Source organism: Pristiophorus japonicus, chromosome 4, assembly GCF_044704955.1.
Source record: "Pristiophorus japonicus isolate sPriJap1 chromosome 4, sPriJap1.hap1, whole genome shotgun sequence".
In the NCBI taxonomy this organism is placed as follows: Eukaryota; Metazoa; Chordata; class Chondrichthyes; family Pristiophoridae; genus Pristiophorus; species Pristiophorus japonicus.
In genome coordinates this window covers 121056079-121072026 of record NC_091980.1, presented here as the reverse complement: position 1 = coordinate 121072026, position 15948 = coordinate 121056079, and the positions used below count along the sequence as shown (strand labels likewise).

At 44.4% G+C, this 15948-nt stretch overlaps 1 pseudogene; it reads left to right on the top strand.

Annotated features, from left to right (window-relative positions):
• Positions 1-10766: 10766 nt before the first annotated feature.
• LOC139263525 (U2 spliceosomal RNA) lies at positions 10767-10944 on the top strand (annotated as a pseudogene).
• Positions 10945-15948: the final 5004 nt, after the last annotated feature.

The following is a 15948-nucleotide window of genomic DNA, read 5'->3' as shown; positions in this document are numbered from 1 at the left end:
GGTCCATTCGCCAATGTTCATGTATAGTTAATGTTGATATATTGTCAAACATTGAAATCTTTATTTTTAGTACTTTGCATTCTTGGACAGATTTGTGAGACCTTTGGAAGTGGCTTAGTGAGTTGTAGTGAATGGTGAGACATAAGGGTACCCCCCACAATGGTGATGGTGTGAAAGGAATGGGTTGGGCATTGCAGGGATGCTTTATAGAGCTGGTGTAGAGTGGTGCCAATCTGGCGCATCATGTGGCGGTCAGGGTGTACAACGTCAAGTGAAGTAAATGTGGCCATGGTCAGGCCATCCCTGGTCTCCCAGGCAGCATTGTGGTCGGGTGCTGATGCCCTGTGTACTGTGCAGCGTGATTGCAGAGAAGGTTGGTGTTGTTGGTAGTGATGCTGGTGTGTTTAGTGATGTTGGAAGTGGGGCTGATCGTGGTGGGATTCTGAGGACCAAGGTGAGATTTTTTCAAAGGCACTGATGCTGATGGAATAGATGGCAGGTGAGGTTGAGATGACAGAAGCGATCTGTCAATGGTGAGAGAGGTTGCTCCAGGGAGGTGACAGTGAATAGAGAGTTCATTGCAAACACTTCCAAAATGCATACAGCTCACAAATCTTTTTCAAACCATGAAGGCTTCAGCTTCTGACATTGGAAAGAGAACAGCTGTGAAATGGTAGCTTTTATACCAGTTCTGCAGCTGTCAACTAGCCAAAGCAATAGAGAGTCACTGAGAACCCAACTCCACTTATCTGGCATGTTCCCCGAGGGACGGCAAACCCATCAAAAGGTTGGTAAAATTGTGTGCCTGCTTTTAAGCCTCTTAACTAGAATTTAAGTACTGTTTAATGTTGTTAAATACCTGTCCCGCCGCTTGCTGTCGGGTTGGCTATCCGAACACTGACCTGACAGCTGAGAAACTGACATGGAGGCAGGTTCAGAGTAGGTCCCTCACCCGCCGCCAATCAGGGTCATTTTGACAGCGGGCCTACCTCCAAACCCGCGCTCGCAGGGCTGGGAAGATTCCGGCCCACCTATCTCCGTCCCTTTTTCCCTCTGCTTTGCGCCTGGTAACTGAGCAGTCACCGGACACAAAGCACGGGAAAACTGCCTGATAATTCCATCACGTGCACGTAGCGTTGATGTGTTTGAATGTCCGATACAGCTCTTCCCAAATAAAATAAAAAGATTGCAAGTACTTTTTGATGAAGACCCACGCAGATAATGTTACTGCATTTTTCAGGCCTCACTCACAAGCTATGAAAAACACGGGATGGAGCAAGCCAGAGACATAATTAACGTAAAAAATGAAGCATCCACTGGAATGGAAAATATTTAATTCTCTCCCCCCAACCCCCGCCCCCATTAGAGCAGCTATACAGAAAAACTCCATGTCAGGAAAAAGGCCAAACCATAAAACTGGACTCATTTGGAAAAAATCAAACTTTGGCCCAATTTGGGCTCTCTGGATGTGGATGAATGTACTTCCTTTGTTTATAAAGCAAAACAACTCATATAAATCAAGCAATTGTCTTTGTTTGGCCAAATTTCCTGACATGTGGCCATTAGATGGTGGTCCGAGAAACGTTCCCCTTCAACGTACTGACAGGCATGTGTGTGTATGGATTGAGGCACACCACCAAAGCAAGGGGCACAATCTTTCTAAAGGTTACTTTTTGTTTTAATCTGCTACCCTGGTAGCCCCAGTGGATGGTGTGAGGAGGGGAGGATCCATTTTTGTATCTCGGCAGTGTTGAATGCATCTGATGGTGAGGAATGATGGACCATTTGATCCTTGGCTGTGAAGTGGTCAATCAATGTCCATTACTTGACAGCCATGAGGAAGGAAGGAGGAGGTGGTATATTTCGGGTCCAAGACAGGATGTGCAATCAGGAATTAAAATTTGTACAAGTAAAATGCACTAGGCAACAACAGTGAAACATATACAAAATGCCAGAATGCACACACCGGGAAATATACTTTACTCAGAATAACCATTCCCGCCTACCATGCCTTGTTGGGTAAATGCTCCAAGTGGTGTGGTAGTAGGCCATGCAGACCAAAATATCCCTGAATACATTCTCGATCAGTGCTGAACTAAGCTGATCTCAGCTAAAGTAGAAGCTGAGATACTCCATTTGGTTTAGGGAGGTATCGGGTGGGGGTGTGGCGGGGGCGGGGGGATGGCAGAGTCAGCTGGAGTGCCTTCCAGTTACCCTTGCTGGAATAGGGTATACATACGGACATTGGGTCAGGAAAGAATTGGGCTCAGTCATGATGCCTTCAACAGTTGAACAATCTGCTGACACATAAATGGACCACTAGGGTGAGGTACCAGAGAGCCTCTGGCACCCATTGAACCATATGAGTCAACACCTTCAGGAGAAGAGAGGGGAAAATTGGCAAGGAAAGCTATACAGGACAACAAGGCCTTGCATTTGGGGGTCAGATGGGCAAGAATCCTCTATTCATATTAAAACCATGAATGATCAGCACCAGAATTCTGGGAGATCTCGGTCCAGCTTGCAATAGCTGGTTTATGTTGAATCGATCCCAAGTTGGCAACTTTGGCTCTCCCTCTGAAAGCAGCTGACATGAGGCTATGAATTGCCAGGAAGTTCTCTTCATGAGAAACCCAGAGGTGCTTTCAGGCTGTTCCAGTTGGCAGAACAAGCGCAACATCTTCCAGTAAAGTATCCAGCCGACTTCACAATGGAGAGACGAGGAAGGCAGTGGAGAAACCAAGCCAAGAAATTCACATTTTTTAATGTACTTAACATTGACAGAAACCCGACCGACTGGGACCAAACATATATAAATATGGTTCCTTTGTTTGTCTAAAAAGACCAAGTTTATATAAAATGTCTCCAGGGCCCTAGAGGCAGTCGAGCACAAATTTAAATATTGTTTTGTTAATTATTGAATTGCAGATACAAAGATGTATGGCAATCTCCCGTGTCATTGCTCATGGTGAGTCAGAGGGCTCTCTGTTTCATTACAATATCAGTGCTTATGTCATCTGGAGGATAGTCACTAAGTTATAGTGACTAAGTCAAATTTTGTTTTTTATTATATAATATTCTGGGATATTTACTGAAGCATTAAGGATCAAACTCTGATTCAGTCTGTTATTCTGTGAAAACTGCAAATGAATGCCCTTTATATTTTATATATATTCATTTAACTAGGTATTTCCTTTTTAGACTGTAACATTTTTGAAGCAGCACGATGGAAGTTGTAACATTTAAATCTCAAGATTGAGTGCCTTCAGGGGAGCAGAGGAGAATTTTCTTCCGGGTGTGAGTTGGAATCAGTTTATCTTTGTATCTGTTCCTGGGACAGTAAACAACAACAGCAGCTTGTATTTATATAGTGCCTTTAACGTAGTAAAACGTCCCAAGGAATTCACAGCGTTATAAAACAAAAAATTGACACCGAGCCACATAAGAGGGTATTAGGGCAGAAGCTTGGTCAAAGAGATTGGTTTTAATGAGCGTCTTAAAGAAGGAAAGATAGGTAGAGAGTTGGACAGGTTTAGAGTAGGAATTTCAGAGCTTAGGGCCTTGGTTGCTGAAGGCATGGCCACCGATGGCGGAGCAATTCAAATCGGGGTTGCTCAACAGACAAGAATTAAAGGAGCGCAGTGATCTCGGAGGGTTGTGGGGCTAAAGGAGGTTAGGGAGATAGGGAGGCCATGGAGGGATTTGAATACAAGGATGAGAATTAAAAATTTAGACATTGCTTAACCGGGAACAAATGTAGGTCAGCAAGCAACGGGCTGGTGGGTGAACGGAACTTGGTGCGAGTTAGGACACGGGCAGCCGAGTTTTGGATAACCTCAAATTTACTGAGGTTTGAAAGTGGGAGTCATTAATAGTGAGAGGGGGAATTCTCCGTTCTTGGCTCTTCCATTAATAGTGTGAGGAGAATTCTCTGTTTCTGGGTCCTCCATTAATGGTGAGAAGTGAATTCTCTGTTTGTCCCATTCCTGATATGAGCATGTTTTTTCTCAACTTGCTCTCAAACGACAATACACTTTGCATTGGCATCTACCTCAGGTTGTGAAACTACAATAAACATTCAAAATTGTGGCAGAGTATATTCATAGAAAATCATTTCTGCAAATTTAACGGCAGGAACATATGTGTGGATTTTAAATTACAACTAACTGTATCCCCCACTCGTTTTCCATCAGTATTGTAAATTAATAAAACCTGCATAGGCTGAGTGAATTCACTTTAATATAAATCCATAGGCATACAGGATACACAAGCTTCTGTTTTCTCAATGCCAGACTTTCATGAGCTGTTTAGGTGCAAAGGCCACTGTAATGCCCTACAGGATATTAGAAACTGTTTAAACTGACTGCACTCTCTGATTAAGCTTTAACATTGACTTTCTTTTGCTAGACAAAATCATTTTTCCAAAGAACCTTTTTTTACGAGTGGTCCCCTTCAGGGAAGCGTGACTGGTTTATTTTCCTCAAGAGCTTTCCCTCCTGGCTTTCTCCGATTTCCCTGAAAACCATGGTCATTCTAAAATGGATTATGATTTTTTTTCTCTCTCTCATTTTGCCGTACGATTGTGGTATTAAAACACCGGGGAACCCCAGGCCATTCGGTGAATTCCTCTCAACAGTTGGAGTTAAACACTCATTTGATTTTCAACAGTGGGCCTTCAATGTGACTACACATTAACTTCGCAATTTGCATGGATGGCAGTCGGGACTGCTCTTTATTATTGTGCCAAATCCACATGCTCGGACACAAGGTTGTCATTATCCAATAATATCTCACATTTTATAGGAACCAGATTTTAAATATCCAGTCTGTCTTAAGTGGTATCCATACTTTACTGACAATTTAACATAACAAAAACAAATAGATCTGCACACTGGGGTCTTTCTGAAGTGTAATATTTATCCAGTGCAGACTGTCAAACAACTCATGGCTCCAAAGAAAAAAGATTATTCTGGTAACTGGGACACTCCTTTTGATGAATTTCTCATCCCATGGACTCTGACTTGTGTTCATTTCAGTTCAGTATGTGATTCAAAGTCATTTTTCTTGTGTGTGGGTAGGTTTTATGAATTAGCGCCTCGTCCTCAGAACAGAGCTTCACATCATGGGTTTACACACTGGGAATTCTGGCACGGAGGACATTGTCCCTCAAATTAAGGATGTCAAATCATGCAGGCCAGGCAGACCATGACCAAATTTCCAATACACATCCCATCGTGCATACATCTATGCTGGGAGCGCAAAATCTATCTCATGGTTTCTAAAAGATTTTTTGAGTTTTAGATTGTGCTAATTTTCAAAGACTACAGGGTAAACTCACTAGTGCCACACTCCCCCCTGGGGTATTGGTAATAACGGCAGTACAGGTTGGAAATCAGCACTGCAGTGTGGAGTCCCCATCTCGGACCTGAATTCCCTTTGAGTGTGGGTCTCCACTGGGATAGATGCATCTACCATTGGATGGAAGAATGGTACTGCACTAGAGATTATTGGGGCTGGGTATAATTTGGTGGATCTGTACATTCAACCTAACATGGCAGTTACCTTATACTGCTCTCGCTGGCACCAAACCTGACTGAGGAATTGCTACTGTCTCCAGCAATGCAGAAAAGCCCCCTCAAGGAAGTTCTTCCTTGTTCAGAAGATAAATAGAAATAAGGAAGGCCGATCAGACATCTCAGCTCATCGATTCATAGAATTTCATAGAATTTTATAGCACAGAAACGGCCATTCGGCTCAACAGGTCTATGTCGGTATTTATGCTCCACACAAGCCTCCTCCCACCTTACTTCATCTCACCCCATCAACATACCTTCTCTTCCTTTCTCTCTCATGTACTTATCTAGCTTGCCTTAAATGCATCTATGCTAATCGCCTCAATCACTCCTTTTGGTAGCGAGTTCCGCTTTCTCACCACTTTCTGAATAAAGAAGTTTATTCTGAATTCATTATTGGATTTATTAGTGACTATCGTATATTTACAGACCCTGGTTCAGGCCTCTTCCACAAGTGGAAACCTGTTCTCTAAGTCTATCCCATCAAACCCTTTCATAATTTTAAAGGCCTCTATATGGTCACCTTTCAGTCTTCTCTTTTCTAGAGAAACGAGCCCCAGCCTATTTAGTCTTTCCAGATAGTTGTACCCTCTCAGTTCGAGTATCATCCTTGTAAAGTTTTAATTCAGAAAATTCAGAACGTTCAGAAAACCTTGCTAAGCTGCCATCACAGCTTCTAATTGTTTGTTAAATGATTCCATGGATTTTGCTTCTGCTACCCTACCTGGAGGTCCTTTCTATGTGCTGGTCAGTCTTTGCATGAATAATAACCTCATGACATCCAAACTACATTTGATTTTTTGCCAGTTTGGACCAATATCTTCTCGTCCTCCTCTCATGGTATAGTTTGAAGTAGTGGTTCAGATGTACCTGTTCTACACTATTACATACCTCTATGAAGTGTCTCTCAGTTATTTTCTCTCAAGCTCAAGAGTGTAAGTTTCTCATAACTCAGTCCACAGATGCTGGGGATCAGCAGCTAGCTCCAGCACAGTAAAAACAGTGATGCCAATGTGCCTGCCCACAAAGCATTAGGGTGGGCACTAAAGGCTAGAAATGAGCAGCCCAGTGTGACTGATCCTGTGAGCGCCAGCATCCTGCGCAGGCCACTTCCACTATAGGGTGGAAACTCGCTCACGCCTCTTTTGCGGTGTCAATCCAAGCGGAGCAGTAAATTTTGCGCAGGGAAATGGTTTGTGTCCGCAAAATTCATCAGCTGGGCCTCGAGTGTGGAGTGGAGTGCTAAGGAAGGCGTTCCATACCTATTTCAGGGCGCTAGGCCGGCTGAGCAACTGAAAGTCAGGAGATAAACTGCCGGCCTCCGAGCGCCCTAAGAGAGGCTTCCCTGGGAAAAAAAAGATCGGCAAAAAAACACCAAAAACATTCCCAATACCTTACTGCTGCCACATCACCATAAATCGTAAAAAAAACCCAGTCACACTTACCTCAGGTGGACATTCCTTCCCTCACTGCGGCCGGCACAGCTCGGACCACCAGCTTTCACAGGTGGTCCCACTAGGATACGCTACGGGGCGCTACGGATTGCGTGTGAAACAAATTTTGAAATGGTGTCACAATGAGGGGCGTTGCACACTGGCTCGCCTCTCCCAGGCGATTCCGCACTGCGCCCCCGCAAACCCGGCACTGAATGTCCCAGCGGGGCGCGGGAAGCTGGCCGCCTGCCCAGAAGTAATTTCCGCCGCCATTACCGCCCCTCCAGGGTGCAAACAGAAGCGGCAACAGATCAAAAATCCTGTCCTATGGATATTGGGATCATGACCGTATATTATGCTGTAATTTCGGACAATGCATTTGAGTAGAAAATGTGCTGTGAAAATCAGACACCCATCAAATTTAATTTATATATCTATTTGTGTTGATCAAAATTAGGAATTTCAGTGTTGAATCTTATCAAACGGAAGTAAACATGGATTCTGCCTTCTCTCAGATAGTGCTGGCTGGCTGCATCTTTGATTGAGGCAGATAATCTGGTGCCAGAATGGCAGTGTGGAGCTTCACCCTGTTGAACCTATTAGAAGAAGACATGGCATTAGAAGAAGAGATCAAAAAAAATATAAAGACATGTAAGATAGAAAGGGGGAGATAATTGATAAACTAATACAACTTAGAGGATAAGACTGCATCTGTGCATATTAAAAGAAGTTAGGGAAGAGTCTGCATAGGTGATATTACGTAAATATAAAAAATCATTAAGAAAGGGAATAGTTCCAGAGGACTGCTAATGTAAATCCTACATTTAAAAAGGGAGATAAAACAATCCAGGGAACTATTGACCAATTAGCTTAACGTCAGTGATAGGGAAGATAATGAAATACTTACTCAAAGATGCAATAGAAAAATATCTAGACATTGAAAATATAATAAAGAATAGTCAGCACGGCTTTCAAAACCTTATTAAATTCTTTGAAGATGTAACAGAAAGGGTAGACAGGATAATGTAGTAGACATAATGGGCTGGATTTTCATGAGGAAGGTGAATTGGGGAGGGGTGGGGGGGGCTCCGATGGAGGCGGGAAACCCGGGAGAATGGGTTTCCCACAGGCCCTGCCGACTTTAACAGCAGGGCCTGAATTGTAGCTCCAGATGGAGAAGCTGGCTGGTTCCGGGTGGGTTGGCTTGCAGCATTGGGAGGGAGGGGGGATAGGATGGGGGCAGGTGCCGGCCTCTGGTGGAACGGAGGTGGAGGCGGGGACAAGGAAGATCGGGACATCCGGAGGATCGGGGGTGGGGGGAGGAAGATTTGTGCCGGCCACCGGAGGGTCGTGGCCGACCTCAGGATCAACGGTGGAGTAGGGGGAGGGGCGGGAGGAATAGCGATTGGGGATCTCCGCTCGTGGTGGTGGGGTTAGGCAGAGATCCTAGATTTAGGAGGTAGGAGTAAAGGCACTTACCTCCTGGATGCAGCAATCCTCACCTTGCTGTAACTGCCGAGTTTTATGAGGTGTGTAAAACCCAACCTGCTATAGTTAAAAACAAAATGGAGGTTAAAGACGAGGCTTCCAGCTGCAGTGTAAATTGACGTCTCGCCTCCTGGCAGCGGGTTAGCTGTCCACCCCTGTCCCGCCTCCGGTAAAATCCGAAGTGGGCGGGACGGGGGTGGGTTCAGGTCGGGATTCCAATTTTTAATAATTTAGCTGCCTTCATACTCCAAACCCACCCTTTCTTTTTAGGTTAAAATGACCCCCAATATATTTGGATTTTCTAAAGACCTTCAATAAGGTATCGCATAGTGACGAAGGTCAGAGCAAAGGGAGCCAGGGGACAAGTAGCAGAATGGATAGCAAGCTGGCTACAAGACTGAAAACGGAGAGTAGGGGTTAAAGGTAGCTACTCAGACCGGCAAAGGTGCCAAGTGGTGCCCACAAGGATTGGTGCTGGAACAACTGTTGTTCACCATTTACATAAATTATTTGGATTCGGGAATCAAAGGTACAATTTCAAAATTTGCAGACAATGCCAAATTTGGATGGATTTATAGTTAATACAGGGGAAGACTGCAACAAAATATAAGAAGACATTAATAAACTTGCAGAATGGGGGTTTAATTGGCAAATGAACTTCAATATCGGTAAGTATGAGCTGGTACATTTTGCTGTTAAGAATAAGGAGGCCACATAATCCTTGGGGTAGAGGATTTGGGGGTACAGATACACAAATCACTAAAAGTAGTGACATAGGTTAATAAGGCCATAAAAAGGCAAGCAAAGCACTGGGGCTCATTTCTAGAGGGATAGAATTGAAAAGCAGAGAAGTTATGTTAAACTTGTATAGAATCTTGATTAGATCACACTTGGAACACTGTGCACAGTTCTGGTCTCCATATTAGAAAAGAATAGAAGCACTGGAGAAGGTGCAAAAAAGATTTCCGAGAATTATATCAGAACTGAGAGGTTACACACATCAGCAATGATTGAACAGGCTAAGGCTCTTTTTGCTAGAAAAGAGAAGACTGGGGGTGGCGGGGTGGAGGGCGGGGGGAGGAGGATGCAGGGAGGGGGAGCGGTGATGACCTGATAGAGGTCTTCCTTATGAAAGTTTGATAGGGTAAACATAGCAAAGATGTTTCTATTTGCATGGGAGACCAAAACTGGGTGCCATAAATATCATAGTCACTAATAAATCCAAAAAGGAATTCAAGAGAAACGTCTTTGCCCGGAGAATGGTTAGAATGTGGAACTGACTACCACAAGGAATAGTTGAGGTGACTAGCATAGATGCATTTAAGGGGAAGCTAGATAAGCACATGAGGGACAAAAGAATAGAAAGATATGTTAATGGGGTTAGATGAAGAAGGATGGGAGAAGGTTTGTGTGGAGCATAAACACCGGCATGAACCTGTTGGTCCGAATGGCCTGTTTCTGTACTGTAAATGCTATGTGATATTACTATGTAATTAACAGTTCCTGACATACCCATGGAAGATTTCCTCTGTGTGCTGTATAAAAAATCATAAACCTGTTCTTTATAAGTGCACTTACACTTTTGTTGCATGTAGTGCATGGAGGAAATCTTCCCCTTTCTGTCCTCTGAGAGGATTTACAATTTGTAATGGTTCATTCACCAGGAGTAAACCAGATAACCCACTTCTATTGTAAGATGCTTTGTTGGTGGCTCCCAACAGATTCTCAGGAGGAAGAGGCTGCTGTACACTGGCTTAACTAGATAGCCAGATTTTATTTCCTGCTCTCTTTATCGTCCTCTTTATTTCTTTCCTCTGCTCTGTTCCCCAAAGATTAAAATCCTCTCACAGCTCAAAATGCAATTGCAATATTTAGAGAAATAGCTGAAGCCGCTGGCTAATCATCTGAGTTTGGAGCAGCACCAAAGTAAAAATAATTTATCCTTTTCAATTTCTTACTTACCTATTTGGTGGCAGCCTCCAGCGGTCCTTTTAAAGACTGCGGGTTTATTTGCCTTTTGCCTGAGAAAACTGATCACAGCATGCACAATGTATGCTGCAGTCAGACATGTCCAATATCGGAAAGGGGGCTGAAATTGGCGTTAGACCTCCGATTTGCACAGGCAATGGAACCAACGCCTGTTTCAAGCAGGCACCCTGGATAAATAAAGGACGTCCTAACCAATACGGTGTGTGGCACATACCTGGCTCGGAATGAGCGCCCATGCCACATGCCATATTGGACTCAGCAGCACCCAATTTTTGCATGAAAAACATGATCCGGCCTTTTGGCTAAGATCAAGTGTAGTATCTGTTCTTACCAGTTTAATATCCCCTATGGGGACATGATATTGAATTGATTTTTGGACAGGGAGCTGGATCAGGGGCATGCCCCATCCACTCCATGCACCGACCTGGTATTGCAATATTTCCAGGAACGGTGCAACTTCGCCTCTCGGCCTTTTGGCCTAAGATCAAACACATTGGCGCAAAGTGATCTTTGGCGTTAGAGTTGATCTGGAACGAAATTAGATTTTAAAAAAAAACATGATCCAATTTCCAGGCCAGCGTGTTACAATCCCACTTTTATTAACAGTCTGGAAAATACAGAGGATGGAAAAGTTGGAAAGTATCCCTTTTCCAGCTCATTGTCAGGTAAAATAATTGTGTTTGACAATTCATTGGTAGCTCTTTGCAGTGATATTGTCCAGCTATTCAGTACTACCACCACTCCGCTCGTGTTGGGCAGCAGATACTTGTTCTCAATGTTAATCAGCCCTGCTATATCAAGAAAAAAATATAAGACTTCACACATATGTCTCGGAGCGGGTGCAGGACATTTTGAAAAGGGAGGATGAACAGCCAGTTGTCGTGGTGCATAAAGGTACCAACGATAGAGGTAAAAAACGGGATGAGGTCCTACAAGACGAATTTAGGGAGCTAGGAGCTAAATTAAAAAGTAGGACCTCAAAAGTAGTAATCTCAGGATTGCTACCACTGCCACGTGCTAGTCAGAGTATGAATTGCAGGATAGCTCAGATGAAGGAGTGAGGAGTGGTGCAGAAGGGAGGGATTCAAATTCCTGGGACATTGGAACCGGTTCTGGAGGAGGTGGGACCAGTACAAACTGGACGGTCTGCATCTGGGCAGGACCGGAACCAATGTCCTTGGGGGAGTGTTTGCTAGTGCTGTTGGGGAGGAGTTAAACTAATATGGCAGGGGGAAGGGAATCTATGCAGGGAGACAGAGGGAAATAAAATGGAGACAGAAGCAAATGGTAGAAAGGAGAAAAGTAAAAGTGAAGGGCAGAGAAACCCAAGGCAAAAAACAAAAAGAGCCACATCACAGCAAAATTCTAAAGGGGCAAAGTGTGTTAAAAAGGCAAGCCTGAAGGATCTATGCCTCAATGCGAGGAGTATTCGGCATTAGGTGGACGAATTAACTGCGCAGAGACATAGCTCCAGGGTGACCAAGGCTGGGAACTCAACATCCAGGGGTATTGAACATTTAGGAAAGATAGACAGAAAGGAAAAGGAGGCGGGGTGGCATTGCTGGTTAAAGAGGAAATTAATGCAATAGTAAGGAGGGACATTAGCTTGGATGATGTGGAATCGGTATGGGTGGAGCTGTGTAATACCAAAGGGCAGAAAACGCTAGTGGGAGTTGTGTACAGACCACCAAACAGTAGTAGTGAGGTTGGGGACAGCATCAAACAAGAAATAAGGGATGTGTACAATAAAGGTACTGCAGTTATCATGGGCGACTTTAATCTACATATTGATTGGGCTAACCAAACTGGTAGCAAAGCGGTGGAGGAGGATTTCCTGGAGTGTATTAGGGATGGTTTTCGAGACCAATATGTTGAGGAATCAACTAGAGAGCTGGCCATCCTAGACTGGGTAATGTGTAATGAGAAGGGACTAATTGGCAATATTGTTGTGTGAGGCCCCTTGGGAAAGAGTGGCCATAATATGGTAGAATTCTTTATTAAGATGGAGAGTGACTCAGATAATTCAGAAACTAGGGTCCTGAACTTAAGGAAAGGTAACTCCAACGGTATGAGGTGTGAATTGGCTAGAATAGATGAGCAAATGATAGCTAAAGGGTTGATGGTGGATAGGCAATGGCAAACATTTATAGATCACATGGATGAACTTCAACAATTGTACATCCCTGTCTGGAGTAAAAATAAAACGGGGAAGGTGGCTCAACCGTGGCTAACAAGGGAAATTAAGGATAGTGTTAAATCCAAAGAAGAGGCATATAAATTGGCCAGAAAAAGCAGCAAACCTGAAGACTGGGAGAAATTTAGAATTCATGCAGAGGAGAACTAAGGGTTTAATTAAGAGGGGGAAAATAGAGTATGAGAGGAAGCTTGCCAGGAACATAAAAACTGGCTGCAATAGCTTCTATAGATATGTGAAGAGAAAAGGATTAGTGAAGACAAATGTAGATCCCTTGCAGTCGGATTCAGGTGAATTTATAATGGGGAACAAAAGAATGGCAGACCAATTGAACAAATACTTTGATTCTGTCTTCATGAAGGAAGACACAAATAATCTTCCGGATGTACTAGGGTACCGACAGTCTAGTGTGAAGGAGGAACTGAAGGATATCCTTATTAGGCGGTAAATTGTGTTAGGGAAATTGATGGGATTGAAGACCGATAAATCCCTGGGGCCTAATAGTCTGCATCCCAGAGTACTTAAGGAAGTGGGCCTAGAAATAATGGATGCATTGGTGATCATTTTCCAACAGTCTATCGATTCTGGATCAGTTCCCATGGACTGGAGGGTAGCTAATGTAACACCACTTTTTAAAAAAGGAGGGAAACAGAAAACAGATAATTATAGGCCGGTTAGCCTGACATCAGTAGTGGGGAAAATGTTGGAGTTAATCATTCAGGATGAAATAGCAGCGCATTTGGAAAGCAGTGACAGGATCGGTCCAAGTCAGCATGGATTTATGAAAGGGAAATCATGCTTGACGAATCTTCTGGAGTTTTTTGAGGATATAACCAGCAGAGTGGACAAGGGAGAACCAGTGGATGTGGTGTATTTGGACTTTCAAAAGGCTTTTAACAAGGTTCCACACAGGAGGTTGTTGTGCAAAATCAAAGCACATGGTACTGGGGGTAATGTACTGACGTGGATAGAGAATTGGTTGGCAGACAGGAAGCAGAGAGTCGGGATAAACGGGTCCTTTTCGGAATGGCAGGCAGTGACTAGTGGAGTGCCGCAGGGCTCAGTGCTGGGACCCAAGCTCTTTACAATATATATTAATGATTTGGATGAAGGAATTGAGTGTAATATCTCCAAGTTTGCAGATGACTGGGTAGCGGTGTGAGCTGTGAGGAGGACGCTAAGAGGCTGCAGGGTGATTTGGGCAGGTTAGGTGAGTGGGCAAATGCATGGCAGATGCAGGATAGTGTGAGGTTATCCACTTTGGGGGCAAAAACACAAAGGCAGAATATTATCTGAATGGCGGCAGATTAGGAAAAGGGGAGGTGCAACGAGACCTGGGTGTCATGGTTCATCAGTCATTGAAAGTTGGCATGCAGGTACAGCAGACGGTGAAGAAGGCAAATGGTATGTTGGCCTTCATAGCTAGGGGATTTGAGTATAGGAGCAGGGAGGTCTTACTGCAGTTGTACAGGGCCTTGGTGAGGTCTCACCTGGAATATTGTGTTCAGTTTTGGTCTCATAATCTGAGGAAGGACGTTCTTGCTATTGAGGGAGTGCAGCGAAGGTTCACCAGACTGATTCCAGTGATGGCTGGACTGACATATGAGGAGAGACTGGATCAACTGGGCCTTTATTCACTGGAGTTTAGAAGGATGAGAGGGGATCTCATAGAAACCTATAAGATTCTGACGGGACTGGGCAGGTTAGATGTAGGAAGAATGTTCCTGATGTTGGGAAAGTCCAGAACGAGGGGCACAGTCTTAGGATAAGACGTAGGCCATTTAGGACTGAGATGAGGAGAAACTTCTTCACTCAAAGAGTTGTTATCCTGTGGAATTCCCTGCCGCAGAGAGTTGTTGATGCCAGTTCATTGGATATATTCAAGAGGGAGTTAGATATGACCCTTACGGCTAAAGGGATCAAGGGTTATGGAGAGAAAGCAGGAAAGGGATACTGAGGGAATGATCAGCCATGATCTTATTGAATGATGGTGCAGGCTCGAAGGGCTGAATGTCCTACTCCTGCACCTATTTTCTATGTTTCTATGTTTTTAAATATTTATCTGCACTGAAAGAAATGGCATGAACCCTATAAATGTGCTCATTTTCATTATGTTACTACTTTAAACTCTAAGGGGAAGAAATTTGCCTGGTTTGCGCAGGGCTCAAAGGGATTACCGACCGGGTGCGGCGAATCCAGCGACATCCGTTCTGATCCGTCATCAACCCAAAACGTTAACTCTGCTACTTCTCCACAGTTGCTGCCTGACCTGCTGAGATTTTCAGCATTTTCTGTTTTTATTCCATGAACTTCCTTGTTGGTTCTGCATTGGCGTTAACACTTACTGCCTCGCTCTCTTGCCCCATAGATTGTGATGTCATCTGATATGCAGTGCCCCGTTACTGCCCCGGATGCAATATTTACTCCCGCCCCCTGCAGCATTGCTGGGCGTCACCAAGGGCAACTGCAGGAGGCGTTGTCACCTCAGCTGGCCGCTTGTGGAGCGATATTTAAATGCAGTGGTGGTCAGGTAGGGCAAAATTTATTTCTCTCCCCAGTGTGGTGATTTCTTTTGACCTTGCGATTCCTCAGCTCTGCACTCACTTAGAGTGTGAACTATGACTGTGAGGGCAATGGTTGTGCACTTTTGTGCACTGTGATTATACCATGCTTTGAATTGTGACTGCAAGGACAGTGCATGTGTGTGATGGTGAACTCTGGCTGTGAGGGCATTAGGTGCTCAGGTGTGTAACTCTGGCTGTGAGGGCACTTGGTGCTCAGGTGTGTAACTCTGGCTGTGAGGGCAATAGGTGCTCAGGTGTGTAACTCTGGTTGTGAGGGCATTAGGTGCTCAGGTGAGTAACTCTGGTTGTGAGGGCACTGGTTGCTCAGGTGTGTAACTCTGGCTGTGAGGGCACTGGTTGCTCAGGTGTGTAACTCTGGCTGTGAGGGCACTGGTTGCTCAGGTGTGTAACTCTGGCTGTGAGGGCACTGGTTGCTCAGGTGTGTAACTCTGGCTGTGAGGGCACTGGTTGCTCAGGTGTGTAACTCTGGCTGTGAGGGCATTGGGTACTCAGGTGTGTAACTCTGGCTGTGAGGGCATTAGGTACTCAGGTGTGTAACTCTAGCTGTGCGGGCACTTGGTGCTCAGGTGTGTAACTCTGGCTGTGAGGTGTGCAGATTTGTGCGTTCTCATAATATAATTATATTCTGGTAGTTTTCCCATTGAAAGTGGTACTCTAATTTTATCAAGTTCCTTTTTTTGCCAAAT